The 18,815-nt window shown below is 47.2% G+C and overlaps 1 protein-coding gene across 22 annotated transcripts in view; it reads right to left on the bottom strand.

The window, feature by feature from the left end:
• The window catches only part of LOC132870726 (protein NLRC5-like), a 930,547-nt gene that overhangs the window by 299,427 nt on the left and 612,305 nt on the right, over positions 1–18,815 (bottom strand). The window lies entirely within an intron of this gene.

Here is an 18,815-nt window from a genome sequence, read left to right as displayed (position 1 = left end):
TTTCTTTTCTTGTCTCTTTCCTGCCTCTCTTTTCGTTTCTGAAAACCGGATTTTGTTTTCTTGTGCGTCATCTTCCATAGCACAGATAGCCTACAATGCGCAGTGCTGCTTCAGCAGAATGAACGCTACGTTAAATGCGCCGAGTTAAAAAGCCCGGTGAACCACGGGCGCAGATAGAGGGGGGGACGGGTGGGATTCGTCCCACCCAGATTTAAATTCACTTCGTTCGGTCCCCCCCACTTATAGGGAGGAAAAAACATCTATGCTGTCTTTCTTTGCATAAGGCAAACCTCACGGAAAAATCAAAAGACTAATTACCATTCAGTTTATTGAGGTGCACAGCAGTGTATACATAGTTGCAACAACTCACATAAAACAAAACAAAAACTGATATTCGGTTGGTTGAGCTGCGCAGACTGCACAGGTTGTGAGCTCGAGCTTGGTTGCTATGGTAACCCACAACAAGTTTGACAGGCATATCGGGGTTGGTTTGCTGGCAGCTTTGTCACCCCCAGTTTTTTGTTCCCCCCAGTTCAAAAAACGTATCTGCGCCCCTGCGGTGAACGCGGACTAAGCCATTTCGTGCAAAGGGTGGGGGGACCTGTCCCCAGACACTATATGTAAGCTCGGACACACAATTCAATCCATTAATCAAACGATTTATTTACCCAAAACTTTACATTTACATTAGTTAGCAACATATATTGTGATTTTTTAAATTGTATTGATATTTAAAGGAAAATAAAATTAGACTCCTCAAGGGCCCTCCCCCCACTTGGGGCCCTGGTAACTCAGTCCCCCTTTTCCCCCCACTACGACGCCCCTGGAGCTGCCCGACATGCACAACATATGGAAGCCATTGTCTTAACTTTGAAGTGTAACCCGAAATGCAATTTTTTGAAAAGATATTCCCATTCATTTTGCCATAGAGGTTGGAACGCATCCAGTAGGGGGCGATGAGATTACTTTACCTCCCTATAGTTTATTTTGTGAAGCGCCCTCTTGTGTCTGAAATTGGAAATGTGTAATTTTCTATGTATTTCTGATGCTTTGGAGACTTTGGCCCTGTCCACACGGCAACGGATTCAGGTGACTCCGATACAATTGCTTATCGTTTAGGCCTGGTGTCCACACGGCACCGGCGTTTTGGGTGCCCAAAACGCAATCTTTTTGAGAACGGGTTCCAGAGTGGAAAGATCTGGCAATGTTGCCGTTGTGAAGTCGTCTGGATGAGTAGAACGGATTTGTTTACGATGACGTCACAACCACATGACTGTGAGTGCTTCACGCCGGGTAAAAGTGTAACGAACTCGATGCGAGTTGTCAACAAATCCTATAACTTGGTTAGACTTGATATGAAAAGATTCAGTTGTTCATTTACATTGCTTGCTGAGGTTTTAATAAATTATTTACCAAACGATTTAAAAGGAGCCTACCATGACTAGTGCAATTTGAAGTGTAACTTCACAGTCATGGTAGGCTCCTTTTAAATCGTTTGGTAAATAATTTCTTAAAACCTCAGCAGGCAATGTAAATGAACAACTGAATCTTTTCATATCAAGTCAATAGAATTTGTTGCCTGAAGAATAACAAACGAACGTCCAGACTGATTAAATTAATGGCCTTATACAAGAAATCAAAGCTAACATGAACCTGAGTAAGCTATCGGTTGCTGGCTAGACTCCAAACTAACATTCATTATGATAGCTGTGTTGTTATCCGCCGCCCACAAATTAGGCTACATATTGGTAACTTTACAGCATGATAGTGGGCTCACAGAAAGTGTGACTGATATTCGTAACTCTTGACTTACCTCCTGAAATGTTTTTTCTTGCGATCTTAAATCCGAACTTGCTTAGGTCTTGCTGTCCACTCCGCTTGACCATGATGCTGCAATCCGCTGCTGTCACTGACGCCGAATGAAATAAAAAATAACGGAACCCCAACTGAATGTCACCTCCTCAAACGCTTGGCTTGCGCGCGCCCTCTCTCACGGTAGCTTACTGTATGCTCAGTTTCAGCAAAGCTACGTGGAATGGCATTTCTAATTCCAATGTTAAATAGAAGTAATGTCCACATTTATTGATAAAATTGCTCAAGGGAAGGGAGGGGGGATGCCCGTTTTAGAGGGGGGATGATTTTGACCATTTTTTATTCCGGGGGGATGGCATCCCCCCCATCCCCCCTCAACTCGAGTACAGACTATTATATTGAGATAATAATAATTAAGAGATCATCAGCTTAATATATTAAATGAATAGGATGTATGAATAAATTACTTGATATATACATGCACATGCAATTTTTCTGTTTCATAGACGCAGAGATGATGATGGACTGTCGCTGAGGATCATGGGAAAGCTAATGTAGCGTGGGGAATAGAGAAAATCAATAATCGTAAATTAGAGTTATTATTTCGTTTTGGTTTCCCTGTTTATTATTTTTTTCTGTTTTGAGTTGGAAAAAGGAAAACAAACACCAATCCCTCATTTTTTGGTCATACAGAAAAACAGGAAAACGAAATATTGAGTGGTTTTTTTGTTTTTCGTTTTCCAGATTTAATGGAATACTTGAATGATCGGATGATACACGGACCGGGAAGTCCCTCCAGAATTTATAAGTGAATTCACATGACCAAAACAAGTGAGCATATGTTTCAGGATGCTTTTGGCAGAAAGAACAGTTAACATCAATATCATTCTTAAATCTTGATAAATATTGTTTTGCAGGGTAGAATTTGTGTATTAATTTAAATGAGATCTCTGACTTTGTTTGATAGGAAAAATCTTTGTGGTAACGTCCAAACTTTTTTCCATTCAATATCAGACAAAATTGGCCCAATAAAATGATGCTGGTGGGACAGAGACTAGGCCATCCTGAAACATGGCTCTTACTTTGGGGTTAAAAAGCTTACCAGATGAAAAACAAACCCTCCCAAGAGAAGACTGATGCATCAGGAGGATTGAATGATAAGCAGAGGTGATTCTAGAGTCTGTTGTGGCCCCAAGCAAAAATTTCCAGGGGGCCCTTCTGACCAGTGTTCATCACCAATATGTTATAAATAATCTGACACCAATGAAAATGTATGAAACCAAAGTTTTTTTTAAATTCCAAATGTGAAAATGGTAAAGAACAATAAAAACAAAAAACAAAATAAGCCCTCGGGCCCTGACTCTCGGGGGGGCCCCTGGGCCCCAAGCAGTTGCCTGCCTTGCCTGTTCACAAGCTGCGCGTCTGATGATAAGGGAGGAGAGCTGTAAGAGCCCCTGAATAACATAAACAGACCAGAAGGAATAGCATCAAAAACCACTGAAAATTATCTAGGTGTTGTTGATTATAAGAAATTCAGAATAATTATACAGCAACCCATCTTTTTTGAACAATTGACTAACCGTAACAATTCCATTGTTAAACCATTTATCCAGAAATAGTGTTTTGTTTTTATAAACAATATTACAGTTATTCCAAATGAAGCAACTCTGTGGAGAGAAACTATGTTTGTAAATCAATGCCCATGCGAGAAGAACCTGTCGATGGAAGTGAGAAAGTTTCAGTGGTATTTTTGGAATGCTGTAATTGCAGAGCAGCAGGAAATTAAGGCTGCCTAAATTTGAGAATACATGATGTGAAATAAAATTCCAAATAGATGTGGGGGTTTTCAAATACTTTTTGATCCAATTTATTTTGAAGGTACTATTAAGTGCACCAAAATCAATAAAATTCAAGCCACCTTTGTCATAGGAGTTTAAAGTGACATTTCCTTAAGTAGTGGGTTTTGTTTTTCCATAAAAAATTATGTAACATTTTATCAATTGATTTACACGTTGTGTTAACGACTGAGCAGCATAGGTTAGACGCGAGATTCCCTCTGCCTTCGAGAGCAGAACTCTTCCCTTCAAAGACAAGTCTCTCTGCAGCCAGTGATTAAGGATTTTTTGGGTTTTTTCAATAATAGGAGTGAAGTTTACAGAACATCTGGATTGCCCATTTTTAGTGACTTGAATACCAAGGTATGTTACAGAGTTTCTCACAGGAATTCCATGAATTGAGGCTACCAAACAGTCTTTAACAGGCAAAAGTTCGCATTTATTAAGATTAAGGGAAAGTCCAGAGGCTTTCGAAAAGGATTGGATACTGTTGATTGCCACTGATACTTGCAAAGCATCCCTGAGAAAGAGAGCAGTGTCATCTGCTAGCTGACTTATAAATATTTCTTTGTCAGCAATGACCATACCTTTTAATGGACTGAGTTTGACATGTAAACTGAGGAGTTGCACAGAAAGAAGAAATAGGTCCACTGACAGGGGGCACCCCTGCCTCACTCCACGTTTCAGAGAAAATCTTGGAGAAGTACCATTAGCAAGTTTTATAGAACTATTACTATTAGAATATAACGTATGAACTGCATTGCAAAAAGATTGACCAAAACCAAATTTATTTAAAGCAGTAATAATAAAAGTCATGTTCCAAGGAGTCAAAAGCCTTATAGAAATCCAAAAAAAAAAAAAAAAGAATAAAACCATCATCCTGCACCAATTCTGGGTAGTCTATTATGTCTAAAATTAGTCTTATATTATTTGAAATATGACGATTCTGCATAAATCCAGATTGACTCATCAATAACAGCATCTAAAACAGGCTTTACTCTATTTGCAAGAATCAGAGCTCGTATCTTATAATCGTTGTTCAATAAGGAAATTGGTCGCCAATTATCTAAGAGTAAAGGGTCCTTTCTTGGTTTGGGAATCAGGGTGATTAAGCCCCGACAAAGTAGGAGGAAGTGCACCCCATCAATGCTTTCCTTAAAAACTTCTAAAAGAAACTGTGCTAGGCTGTCAGAGAATTGTTTATAAAGCTCGGCAGTAAGGCCATCTATCCCAGGAGACTTATTAACTCTTAGATACTTTATAGCATCTGCGACTTCATTCAGAGAAATTGTCCTGTCACAAAATTCACTATCAGCTTCACTCAGCTGAGTAATATTATCTATGGAATTAAAAAACTCAGAGGCAGCTTGAGGGCAATATTTGGAAGAATAGAGTTTACTATAAAAATCTGCACAATATTTTGCAATTGTATTCTTATTGTTAGAAATTAACCCATTAATATTCAGTTGTAAAATAGAGTTAGTGTTGGATTGGTGTTTCTCAAGTCTGAAAAAAATGTGCAGAGTTCTGTTCTCCTTCTTCAAGCCACTTTTTACGAGACTGAACAAATGCTCCTTCAGCTTTGCGCTTGTACATCTCATCCAACCTATGCTGCAAGTCAATCAGTTCTGTCTTATCAGATTCATTGAGAGCATCTATTGGTTTGGAAGTAAGAAATGCAATCTTGTGTATTACTTCTCTCTCATCAGCCCTTCTCTTAAGTCCCGGCTTATTTTTAATTTTTAAAGTAATATATGAAATATTCCATCACTGAAACTAATAGCACAGGTGCATGGCTCCAGCAGATGAAGTGCTTAACTGTCGTGCATGTAACTGGATAATGCATCCACATTTTGGGCTGTGTTGTAATTTTCTGAAACATAAAAATGGCAAAGTGTTTCAAAATTCCTACCAAATGTGTGTTTAGAGATGGTGATGGTCTCCAGGACACAAGGGACAACTGTCCTGAAATCCCCAACAGCTCTCAGGTGGACTCGGATAACGATGGCGTCGGAGATGATTGTGATGATGATGATGATGATGATGACAATGATGGAGTTCCAGACATTGCATATCCTGGTCCTGATAACTGCAGACTCATCCCAAATCCTAACCAAAAAGACTCGAACGGTACACACACACACACGAGGATCAATGTACTTCTATCTTTGTGGGGACACTGATTGACATAATGAATTCCCTAGCCCCTTAACCTAACTTTAACCGTTACAACTAAATGCCTAACCCCACCCCTTACCCTAATCCCAACATAAACCTCATTCTAACCTGAACCTAAAAACTAAGCCTTAACCTTCAAACAGCCCTTTGAAGAAGTGAGGACCAGCCAAAATGTCCTCACCTCCCAAAAATGTCAGAACTCTGTTGGTTAAAAATGTGTTTCAGTCCTCAGTATGTAGCAAGTAGCAGTACACACACAAATCAAAGTCCTTCCCATGCCATAGGCACATTGGACAACACCAATCTCCATTTTAGTGGCCCTCAGCCTCTCATCTATATAGCTAGGGTTACAGTGGGGGTCTGGTCCTCTGGTAATAGCAAGAGTTTGACTCCCTACTCACATCTGTACTGTTGCATGCCTTGCCAGAAGGTACCATTTTTATGATGGTCTTTGGTATGACCCAACCACAAGTAGAACTCACAAGCTCCCAGTTGAGAGGCAAACACACTAACCACTAGGCCAAATCATGGTGTACACACAAACACATGTATATGTGTGAAAGAAAGAAAGAAAGAAAGAAAGAAAGAAAGAAAGAAAGAAAGAAAGAAAGAAAGAAAGAAAGAAAGAAGTATAGTGAAATATTCCTGCATTTTTTTTCCTCCTCCTATCCTCTCTTCAGCTGATGGATTGGGTGACGTGTGTGAGAATGATTATGATAATGATAAACTGAGCGACACGATGGATGCCTGTCCTGAAAATGCTGACATCACTATGACAGACTTCCGAGCCTTTCAGACAGTCATCCTGGACCCACGTGGGGATTCCCAAATCGACCCCAACTGGGTGGTGCTCAATCAGGTGAGCGCTCGGCTAAACTACAGTTCCAGCAGCTGACGGGGCAAAAATCATGCTTCACAGCCAAGAAAATACTGAGGTGCACAGCCAGCTAGCTTGTTTTTGTCTGTTTGCTTGTTGTGTACTTCCTGGCTGATCTTGTGTTAATCTGTTTAACTCCATAAAAGTGTTCATGTTTATGCAACTGTAGGGGATGAAGATCATACAGACAATGAACAGTGACCCTGGTTTGGCTGGAGGTAAGCCTCGTGTCTACTCTTTTTTTTTTTTAAATATATATCTTATGATTATATGGTATTTGTCGGCAGCACAGTGGTGTAGTGGTGAGCACTGTCACCTCACAGCAAGAAGATTCTGGCTCAGTGGCCTTTCTGTGTGGAGTTTGCATGTTCTCCCCGTGTCTGCGTGGGTTTTCTCTGGTTTCCCCCACAGTCCAAAGACATGCAGGTTAGGCTAATTGGTAGCTCTAAATTGACTGTAGGTGTGAATGTGAGTGTGAATGATTGTTTGTTTGTCTCTATGTATCAGCCTTGCAATGATCTGGTGGCTTGTCCAGGGTGTACCCCGCCTCTCGCCCATAGTCAGCTGGGATAGGCTCCAGCTTTCCCGTGACCCTACACAGGGTAAGCAGTTACAGATGTTGGATGGTATTTGTCTACATGTTAGACATGATACAGGTCCTTCTCAAAAAATTAGCATATTGTGATAAAGTTCAATATTTTCCATCAGTTATTTAAGAAAGTGAAAATGTTATATATTATAGACTCATTACACATAAACTAAAATGTTTCAAGCATTTTTCTATTTTAATTTTAATCAGTATGGCATACAGTACAAAAACATAAAAAAAAACCCATCTCAAAATATTAGAATATTTCATTTCGAGTTTGAGTAAAACAGTATGAACACAGTGTATCTCTCGAGCTAGTTCAGTACACACAACCACAATCATGGGGAAGACTGCTGACTTGACTGTTGTCCAGAAGATGATCACTGATGCCCTCCACAAGGAGGGTAAGCCACAAAAGGTCATTGCTGAAAAGGGTGGCTGGAAAAGGTGCACAAGCAACAGGGATAGCCGCAGTTTTGAGAGGATTGTCAAGAAAAGTTGATTCAAGAACTTGGGAGAGCTTCACAAGGAGTGGACTGAGGCTGGTGTCAGTGTATCAAGACCCATCACGAACAGACATCTTCAAGAAAGGGGATACAACTTTCGCATTCCTAATATCAAGCTACTCCTGAGCCAGAGACAATGTCAGAAGTGTCTTATCTGGGCTAAGGAGAGAAAGAAATGGACTGTTGCTCAGTGGTCCAAAGTCCTCTTTTCAGATGAAAGTACATTTTGCATTTACTTTGGAAATCACGGTTCTAGTGTCTGGAGGAAGAGTGGAGAGCCACAGAATCCAAGGTGTTTGAAGCCCAGTGTGAAGTTTCCACAGTCTGTGATGATTTGGGGTGCCATGTCATCTGCTGGTGTTAGTCCACTCTGTTTTATCAAAGGCAGGGTCAATGCAGCTAGCTATCAGGAGATTTTGGAGCACTTCATGCTTCCATCTGCTGAAAAGCTTTATGGAGATGAAGATTTCATTTTTCAGCACAACCTGGCACCTGCTCACAGTGCCAAAACCACTGGTAAATGGTTTACTGACCATGGTATTACTGTGCTCAATTGGCCTGCCAACTCTCCTGACCTCAACCCCATAGAGAATCTGTGGGGTATTGTGAAGAGGAAGTTGAGAGACACCAGACCCAACACTGTGGATGAGCTTAAGGCCGCTATCGAAGCATCCTGGGCCTCCATAACACCTCAGCAGTGCCACAGGCTGATTGCCTCCATGCCACATCGCATTGAAGCAGTCATTTCTGCCAAAGGATTCCTGACCAAGTATTGAGTGCATAACTGAACATAATTATTTGAAGGTTGACTTTTTTTGTATTAAAAACACTTTTTTTATTGGTCAGATGAAATATGCTAATTTTTTGAGATAGGGATTTTTGGTTTTCCTTTACTTTTTTGCCAAAATCATCAATATTAAAACAATAAAAGGCTTGAACTACTTCAGTTGTGTGTAATGAATCTAAAATATATTAAAGTCTAATGTTTATGAGTACATTACAGAAAATAATGAACTTTATCACAATATGCTAATTTTTTGAGAAGGACCTGTACTTTGTTCACTACTTCATAATGGTGTGCCCTTGTTAGGGTTTTGCTGGGATTCAAACCTGGGTCACTGGTGTGATAATCCAGCAAACCCCCACTAAGCCACCAGGGGAATGACTCAAGTGCAGAGGCATGAGGCGGAAGTAGAAAAGTATCAAAAGGTTTATTTACAATATTTACAGTCCAAAAGAAATAATCCAAAATGTCAGAAGATGAAGGGAAAAATAAAAAAATATCCAAAAGTCCAAAGTAAATACAAAAGCCAAAAAACCAGAAAAGAAAAGGCAAAAATACCAATGCTCAGAAGATCCAAAAAACAGTAAATACTAAGTCCAAAAAGTCCAAAAAGAAAAGCAAAGTGCAAAATCAAAAAGACAAAGGCAAGGAACACGGTACAGAGGTAACTGGAGCTAAACATAACAGCACAAAGACTCCGTGACAAGAGGACTGAACTCAGGGGGTATAAATACACAAAATAAATTAGAAACAGGTGACACTAATGAAGACAAACAGGCAATCAACACCAACACAAAACACAGGACACAGTGGCGACCTCTAGAGGCCAAAACAAACATAGACAAAAAACAGGAAATAACAGCAGCCTCTAGAGGCCAAAACAGTCCCAGTCCTAACATGACCACCCCCCCAGGAGTGTCTCCTGACGTTCCCAGGGCGATCTGGATGGGCTGAATGGAAGTCCCGACAAAGTTATTTGTCAAGTATGTCCCGAGCTGGGACCCAGCAGCGCTCCTCAGGGCCATAGCCCTCCCAGTCCACAAGATATTGGAGACCCCCGTGAACCCGGCGGGAGTCCAGCAGGCGGCGCACGGTGAAAACAGTCTGACCCTGGAAGATACGGGGGGGCGGGGGGTTCCAGGGGCAGGGGCATACGTGGACGTCAGTACTGGCCGCAACAGGGAAACATGGAATGTGGGGTTGATCCTTAGCATACGTGGTAACTGGAGCCGGTAGGAGACAGGGTTAACTCTGCATACAACCTTGAAGGGGCCAATGTAGCGAGGAGCAAGCTTGCGGTTCTCCACCCACAGTGGAAGGTCCTTGGTGGACAGCCAAACCCGCTGCCCAGGGCGGAAAGTGTGGGCAGGTCTCCTATGACAGTTGGCCTGAGTCTGGTTGGTACTGGAGGTCTGGATGAGTGTCCTCCTGACCTTGCTCCAGGTCTTGCGACACCGTCTCACGTATTGGTTGACCGAGGGCAGCCCAGCGTCCTCCTCCTGGTCCGGGAACAGAGGTGGCTGGAACCCGAATTGGCACTGGAACGGCAACAGCTTGGTGGCCGATGACTGCAGGGTGTTGTGGGCGTACTCTGCCCATGGCAGCCAGGTGCTCCACGATGTCGGGTTATCCATAGCCAGGCCTCGCAGGGTGGTTTCCAGGTCTTGGTTGAGCCTCTCCGTCTGGCCATTGGACTGGGGGTGGAACCCAGAGGAGAGGCTGGCAGTGGCCCCGATGAGCTTGCAGAAGCCGTGCCACACTCGGGAGGAGAACTGGGGCCCCCAGTCAGAGACGATGTCCTGAGGAAGACCAAAGACTCGGAAGACGTGATTAAATAATAATTTAGCAGTGTCAAGGGCAGAAGGAAGTTTGCACAGTGGTATAAAGTGGCAGGCCTTGGAGAATCTGTCCACTATGACCAAAATGACAGTGTTACCTTGAGACTCAGGGAGACCCGTGATGAAGTCGACCGCCACGTGGGACCAAGGATGCCAGGGAATAGGCAGAGTATGCAGGAGACCCTGGGGACACTGTCGTGGGTTCTTGGTTCTGGTGCAGACCTCACAGGACAGGACGAATGACCTCACTTCCTTCTCCATGTTAGGCCACCAGAAGCGTCTTTTCAGGAAGTCCAGGGTCCTCCGAGCTCCCAGGTGGGCGGTGAGAGGGGAAGAGTGACCCCACTGGAGAACCTTGGCCCGGGCTTGACGAGGGATGTACAGGAAGCCCGGTGGCCCCGTCCCAGGATCAGGGTCCCGGCGTTGAGCTTGTCAGACAGTCTCCTCAATACCCCAGCGGACAGGAGCCACAATCCGGGATATAGGGATAATAGGCCCAACTTCACTCTCCCTGTTGTTGGGCGAGAACAGCCTGGAGAGCGCGTCCGGTTTGGTGTTCTTAGAGCCCGGGCGGTATGATAGAGTGAAGTTGAAACGGCTGAAAAACAAAGCCCACCTAGCCTGTCCCCCTCCTAGAACTGCCACCTTATTGTGGTGGAGGGGTTTGTGTGCTTGAATGATCCTAGGAGCTATGTTGTCGGGGGCATTATGCCCCTGTCAGGGTTTCCCAAGGCAGACAGGTCCTAGGTGACAGGCCAGACCAAGAGCAGTTCACCAAAACCCTTATGGAGAAACCATCAAGGACCGTGACGTCGCCCGGTATGGCGCAGCCGGGGCCCCACCCTGGAGCCAGGCCTGGGGTTGGGGCTCGTATGCAAGCGCTTGGTGGCCGGGCCTTTGCCCATGGGGCCCGGCCAGGCTCAGCCCGAAGAGGTGACGTGGGCCCGACCTCCTGTGGGTTCACCACCCACAGAGGTAGCAGAAGGGGACTGGTGCAGTGTGGATTGGGTGGCATTCGAAGGCAGGGGCCTGGACGACCTGATCCCCGGACACAGCGGCTAGCTGTTGGGACATGGAATGTCACTTCGCTGGGGGGGAAAGAGCCTGAGCTTGTGCGGGAGGTTGAGAGGTATCGGCTAGAGATAGTCGGGCTCACCTCCACGCACAGCTTGGGCTCTGGAACCCAGCTCCTCGAGAGGGGCTGGACTCTCCACTTCTCTGGAGTCGCCCATGGTGAGCGGCGGCGGGCTGGTGTGGGCTTGCTTATAGCTCCCCAGCTCAGCCGCCATGTGTTGGAGTTTACCCCAGTGAATGAGAGGGTCGCCTCTCTGCGCCTTCGGATTGGGGAGAGGGCTCTTGCTGTTGTTTGTGCCTACGGGCCGAATAGCAGTATAGAGTATCCGGCCTTCTTGGAGTCCCTGGGAGAGGTACTGAGGGGTGCTCAGACTGGGGACTCCATTGTGTTACTGGGGGACTTCAATGCTCACGTGGGTGATGACAGTGACACCTGGAGGGGCATGGTTGGGAGGAACGGCCTCCCCGATCTGAACCCGAGCGGTGTTTTGTTATTGGACTTCTGTGCTAGTCATGGTTTGTCCATAACGAACAACATGTTCGAGCATAGGGGTGTCCATAAGTGCACGTGGCACCAGGACACCTTAGGTTGGAGGTCGATGATAGACTTTGTTGTCGTTTCATCTGATCTCCAGCCCTATGTCTTGGACACTCGGGTGAAGAGAGGGGCTGAGCTGTCAACTGATCACCACCTGGTGGTGAGTTGGATCCGCTGGTGGAGGAGGAAGCTGGACAGACCTGGCAGGCCCAAACGTATGGTGAGGGTCTGCTGGGAACGTCTGGCCGAGCACTCTGTTCAGGAGGTCTTTAACTCCCACCTCCGGGAGAGCTTTTCCCAGCTTCCGAGGGAGGCGGGGGACATTGAGTCTGAGTGGACCATGTTCTCTACCTCCATTGTGGATGCAGCTGTTCGGAGCTGTGGCCGCAAGGTCTCCGGTGCCTGTCGTGGTGGCAATCCCCGAACCCGGTGGTGGACACCGGAAGTAAGGGATGCCGTCAAGCTGAAGAAGGAGTCCAATCGGGCCATGTTGACCTCCGGGACCCCTGAGGCAGCTGATGGGTATCGGCAGGCCAAGCGTGCTGCAGCTCGGGCAGTTGCGGAGGCAAAAACTCGGAACTGGGAGGAGTTCGGGGAGACCATGGAGAAGGACTATCGGTCGGCCTCGAAGAAATTCTAGCAAACCGTCCGGCGCCTCAGGAGGGGGAAGCAGTACTCTGCCAACACTGTTTACAGTGCGGGTGGGGAGCTGTTGACCTCGACTGGGGACATTGTCGGGCGGTGGAAGGAATACTTTGAGGATCTCCTCAATCCCACCGTCATGTCTTCCATAGAGGAGACTGAGGCTGATGACTCAGAGGTGGACTCGTCCATTACCCAAGCCGAAGTCACTGAGGTGGTTTGCAAGCTCCTCGGTGGCAAGGCACCGGGGGTGGATGAGATCTGCCCTGAGTATCTCAAGTCTCTGGATGTTGTGGGGCTGTCTTGGTTGACATGCCTCTGCAACATTGCGTGGCGGTTGGGGACAGTGCCTCTGGAGTGGCAGACTGGGGTGGTGGTCCCTCTTTTTAAGAAAGGGGACCGGAGGGTGTGCTCCAATTATAGGGGAATCACACTTCTCAGCCTCCCGGGGAAAGTTAACTCTAGGGTACTGGAGAGGAGAATTCGACCAATAGTCGAACCTCGGATCCAGGAGGAACAATGCGGTTTTCGTCCTGGTCGCGGAACACTGGACCAGCTCTATACCCTTCATAGGGTGCTCGAGGGTTCATGGGAGTTTGCCCAACCAGTCCACATGTGCTTTGTGGATCTGGAGAAGGCATTCGACCATGTCCCCCGTGGTATTCTGTGGGGGGTGCTTCGGGAGTATGGGGTTTGGGGCTCTTTGCTAAGGGCTGTCCGGTCCCTGTACGAACGGAGCAGGAGTCTGGTTCGCATTGCCGGCAGTAAGTCAGACCTGTTCCCAGTGCATGTTGGACTCCGGCAGGGCTGCCCTTTGTCACCAGTTCTGTTCATAATTTTTATGGACAGAATTTCTAGGCGCAGCCAAGGGCCAGAAGGAATCCTGTTTGGGAACCACAGGATTTCATCTCTGCTTTTTGCGGATGATGTTGTCCTGTTGGCTTCTTCAAACCAGGACCTCCAGCATGCACTTGGGCGGTTTGCAGTCGAGTGTGAAGCGGCTGGGATGAAAATCAGTACCTCCAAGTCCGAGGCCATGGTTCTCGACCGGAAAAGGGTGGCTTGCCCTCTCCAGGTTGGTGGAGAAGTCCTGCCTCAAGTGGAGGAGTTTAAGTATCTCGGGATCTTGTTCACGAGTGAGGGTAGGATGGAGCGTGAGATCGACAGGCAGATCGGTGCAGCCTCCGCAGTGATGCGGTCGCTTTACCGGTCCGTCGTGGTGAAGGAGCTGAGCCAAAAGGCGAAGCTCTCAATTTACCGGTCGATCTATGTTCCTACTCTCACCTATGGTCATGAGCTTTGGGTAATGACCGAAAGAACAGGATCGCGGATACAAGCGGCCGAAATGAGTTTCCTTCGCAGGGTGGCTGGGCGCTTCCTTAGAGATAAGGTGAGAAGCACAGTCACTCGGGAGGAGCTCGGAGTAGAGCCGCTGCTCCTCCACATCGAGAGGAACCAGCTGAGGTGGCTCGGGCATCTTTTTCGGATGCCTCCTGGATGCCTCCCTGGGGAGGTGTTCCAGGCATGTCCCCCTGGGAGGAGGCCCCGGGGAAGACCCAGGACACGCTGGAGGGACTATGTCTCTCGGCTGGCCTGGGAACGCCTTGGTGTTCTTCCCGAGGAGCTGACCGAGGTGTCTGAGGAGAGGGAAATTTGGGCTTCCATGCTTAGACTGCTGCCTCCGCGACCCGGTCCCGGATAAAACGGAAGAAGACGAGACGAGATGAGACACCTAGCCTGTTGTGGGTTCAGCCTCTTGGCTTGCTGGAGGTACTCCAGGTTCTTATGGTCCGTCCACACCAGGAATGGATGTTGTGCTCCCTCCAGCCAGTGCCTCCACTCCTCAAGGGCTCGTTTGACCGCTAGCAGTTCCCGATCCCCCACATCATAGCGGGACTCCGCAGGGCTCAGGCGGTGGGAGAAGTAAGTGCAGGGGTGCAGCTTCCCTTCCGAGCGTTGAGAGAGCACCGCGCCGACACCACTGTCCGAGGCGTCCACCTCCACGATGAATGGTTGGGAGGTGTCCGGGAGAACCAGAATGGGTGCCGTGCAAAAGCGGTGTTTGAGGTCGTTAAACACCTTTTCCACCTGAGGGGACCAGACATAGGATCCACCAGTCCTTTTGGTGAGGTCCAACATAGGTGCTGCTATGGAACTGAAGTTCCTGATGAACTTGCGGTAGAAGTTAGCGAATCCTAAGAACCGCTGAACCTCCTTAACGGACTTGGGAGTAGGCCAGTCCCGGATGGCCAGGGTCTTGGCTGGGTCCATTTGGAGTTGCCCCGTTCGTACGATAAATCCCAGGAAGGAGACCTCGGGGACATGAAACTCGCATTTCTGGGCTTTAGCAAACAGATTATTTTGTAAAAGTCTCTGGACGACTTGGCGGACATGGTGGCGGTGCTCCTGTAAGGTCTTGGAGAATATGAGGATGTCGTTGAGGTAGACGAAAACGTATAGATTAATCATATCCCTCAAGACGTTGTTGATAAGAGCCTGAAAAACAGCTGGTGCATTGGTGAGTCCGAAAGGCATCACCTGGTACTTGTAGTGCCCTGACGGGGTGTTAAAGGCGGTCTTCCACTCGTCTCCCTGTCGGATACAGATGAGGTGGTATGCATTCCGTAAGTCCAACTTGGTGACGATGGTGGCGCCTTGGAGCAGGTCGAATGCTGTGGACATCAGTGGAAGGGGATAGCGGTTGCACACGGTGATCTTGTTCAGGCCCCTATAATTAATACATGGCCGGAGCCCCCCATCCTTCTTGCCGACAAAGAAGAAGCCAGCACCAGCGGGTGAGGTGGAAGGTCGAATGAACCCAGAGGCCAAGGCTTCCTAGATGTACTCCTCCATGGCCTTGCGTTCTGGCTGAGAGAGGGAGAACAGTCGGCCCCGAGGAGGAGTAGTCCCAGGGAGCAAGTCGATAGCACAGTCGTAGGTGCGGTGCGGGGGAAGAACGGCGGCCCTGCTCTTGCTGAAGACCTCCTTGAGATCCCAGTACTCTGTGGGAACTTGAGATAACTCACTGAGATCAGGCGGCTCGGCAGGAGACACAGGAGAGCTAGAGAGCAGACAAGAGGCATGGCATGCAGGGCCCCATTCCACAACCTGGCTTGTTACCCAGTCTATGCGAGGGTTGTGGCGAGTAAGCCAAGGAAGGCCTAGAATAACTGGGAACTCTGGGGAATGAATAAGGTGCAGGGATATTTCTTCTTTGTGACCTTGAGACTGGAGAAAGACTGGAGAAGTAACTTGGGTGACTCTTCCATCACCTAACGCTTGGCCATCGAGGGCAGACACAGACAGTGGGACTTCAAGAGGCGCAGTCGGGACATTGATGCTTTGGGCGAAGTGGATATCCATAAAGTTTCCAGCTGCCCCTGAGTCTAAAAAAGCTTGACAAGAGTGGACGGACTCACCCCAGGAGATGGAGACCGGGATGTAGATTCCTTGGCCAGGGAGTCCGGGAGAGAGGGTAGGCCCCGTCACAACCCTCCCTCGGCTGGATGGGGCGGTCCTTTTTCCGAGAGCTCGGGGCATGATTCTCGGAAGTGACCAGGCTTGCCACAGTAGATGCAGCACTTGTCCCTCCTTCTGCGCTCCCTCTCGGCTGCAGAGAGGCGAGTACGGCCAACTTGAATGGGCTTTGGACAGTCACTGGAGGAGGTAGATGGGCTCCAGGTAGAGGCAGGGAGGCCGGGGAGGCTCAGGACTTGGCGGCGTTCTCTCATCCTGTTGTCCAGACGAGTAGAATGTGAGATCAGTGTTTCGAGGTCACTTGGGCATCCGATAGAAGCCAGACCGTCTTTGATGGGGTCAGACAGACCATGGTGGAAGGCTGACACCAGGGCAGTCTCGTTCCATCCACTTACTGCTGCGAGCATCCGGAACGAGATGGCGTAGTCTGTGACGCTTCCCCCTTGCCGGATGGACATGAGCTTTCTGGCTGCGTCTTTACTGGTGTCTGCTTGATCGAAGACACGAAGCATCTCCTCAGTAAACAGCTGGAAATCAGAGCACTCGGGTCCCTGTCTCTGCCAGATAGCAGTGGCCCAGGCTCACGCCTTACCAGCTAACAAGGTTATCACAAAGGCAATCTTGCAGCGATCCGTAGTGTAGGTGGTAGGCTGAAGCTCAAAGGTGAGTTGGCACTGGGTAAGGAACTCCCGACACTCACTGTGCTTGCCGTCATACCTCGGTGGTGCAGGAAGGCTGGGTTCGCGAGGTGAAGAAGGCAGCATGGCAGGAGGCACTGGAGCGGATGGTGGAGCAGGAGCAGGCGGAGGAGATGGGGGCAGAGAAGTCAGCTGTGCCAGGGTTTTCCCAATCTGCTGAAGCAGTACCTTGTGGCAAGCAAGGGTCTCACGTTGGCTTGCGAGAGTCCGTCCATGAGTGTCCATGGTGGATCCGAGGCATGTTAACACAGCCATCATTCCCTGAAGGTTGGCCGGGTAGACAGATGAAGAAGCCTCTGCTGAGTCGGTCATGACGGAATCTTTCTGTTAGGGTTTTGCTGGGATTCGAACCTGGGTCGCTGGTGTGATAATCCAGCAAACCTCCACTAAGCCACCAGGGGAATGACTCAAGTGCAGAGGTGTGAGGCGGAAGTAGAAAAGTATCAAAAGGTTTATTTACAATATTTACAGTCCAAAAGAAATAATCCAAAACGCTCAGAAGATGAAGGGAAAAATAAAAAAAATCCAAAAGTCCAAAGTAAATACAAAAGCCAAAAAAACAGAAAAGAAAAGGCAAAAATACCAATGCTCAGAAGATCCAAAAAACAGTAAATACTAAGTCCAAAAAGTCCAAAAAGAAAAGCAAAGTGCAAAATCAAAAAGACAAAGGCAAGGAACACGGTACAGAGGTAACTTGAGCTAAACATAACAGCACAAAGACTCCGTGACAAGAGGACTGAACTCAGGGGGTATAAATACACAAAATAAATTGGAAACAGGTGACATTAATGAAGACAAACAGGCAATCAACACCAACACAAAACACAGGACACAGTGGCGACCTCTAGAGGCCAAAACAAACATAGACAAAAAACAGGAAATAACAGCGGCCTCTAGAGGCCAAAACAGTCCCAGTCCTAACAGCCCTGTTGAATCTATGGCATTTCTTTATATTTTATACCAACTTTTTTTTTATTCTGGCATCCGTCCATCTAAAAAGATGGTCATTGTCACTTGTGTGATCACTTTCTAGAATGGCTTAATAAGCCAATTCATGCGTGGCAGTCACAGCCACATCGTTCACACTTGTACTGAGAGGGCCCGGATGACCCTTGCTTGCATTTTCATCTTAGCTCTGCAGCTATAGACTCTATCATCACTTCAGACTCCCGTACACTTTGCCTTACAGCTGACCACCAGACAGAATGAGGTGATGCTTTGTCTTCCAAGTTCTTGACTTCGATCCTTGTCTTTTTTAGATCTTGTTTAACAACGTCCTTAAAACAGAGTTCTGGATGGCCAATGGACCTTATCCCTTCAGAGAGCTCCCCGTAGAGTAGGTCTTTTGGAATTCTACCATGTTCCATCTGATGAATGTGTCCAAGCCAGGTTAGGCGTCTTTGGTAGAGCAGACCATATGTGCTGGGAAGGTTAACATGCTTCAACACTTCTGAGTTGGTAACCTTGCCTGCCAGGGGATTCTTAGAATACGTCTTAAGCTGTGCAAGTGGAAGGTATTGAGCCTCTTTTCTTGCTTCGTGTAGTACAGGATAGTGCTTAATACACATGCCTGATAGACAAGCACTTTGATCTTAATGGTGAGAGAGCTGTTTTCCCACACACAATCTCTAAGTCTTGACATTGTACCTATGGATTTGGCTATCCTTGTGCCAATTTCAGCTTCTAGAGAGAGGTTCTCAGTGATGATTGAATGCAGGTAGGTAAAGTTGTTGACCCCTCTGATGTAGGAGCCATTTATATTCAACATGGGAATAGACATGTTTTGAGCTCGAAAGTAGCCTAGGTGGTAATATGGAAATCCTGGACTGCCCAGACAACAGGATTCCCCTCTCTTGTCTTGCCAGCGGGATCCAATGGAGAGGCAGAGCCAATACAGTTGGTGCTAGTTTGATCGCAGGAGTTGCCAGGAGGTAGTGACTTACAAATACCAACTGTCTAAGGGGATA

This window comes from Neoarius graeffei, chromosome 22, assembly GCF_027579695.1.
Source record: "Neoarius graeffei isolate fNeoGra1 chromosome 22, fNeoGra1.pri, whole genome shotgun sequence".
Lineage (NCBI taxonomy): Eukaryota > Metazoa > Chordata > Actinopteri > Siluriformes > Ariidae > Neoarius > Neoarius graeffei.
This window is presented reverse-complemented; position numbering and strand designations above follow the sequence as displayed.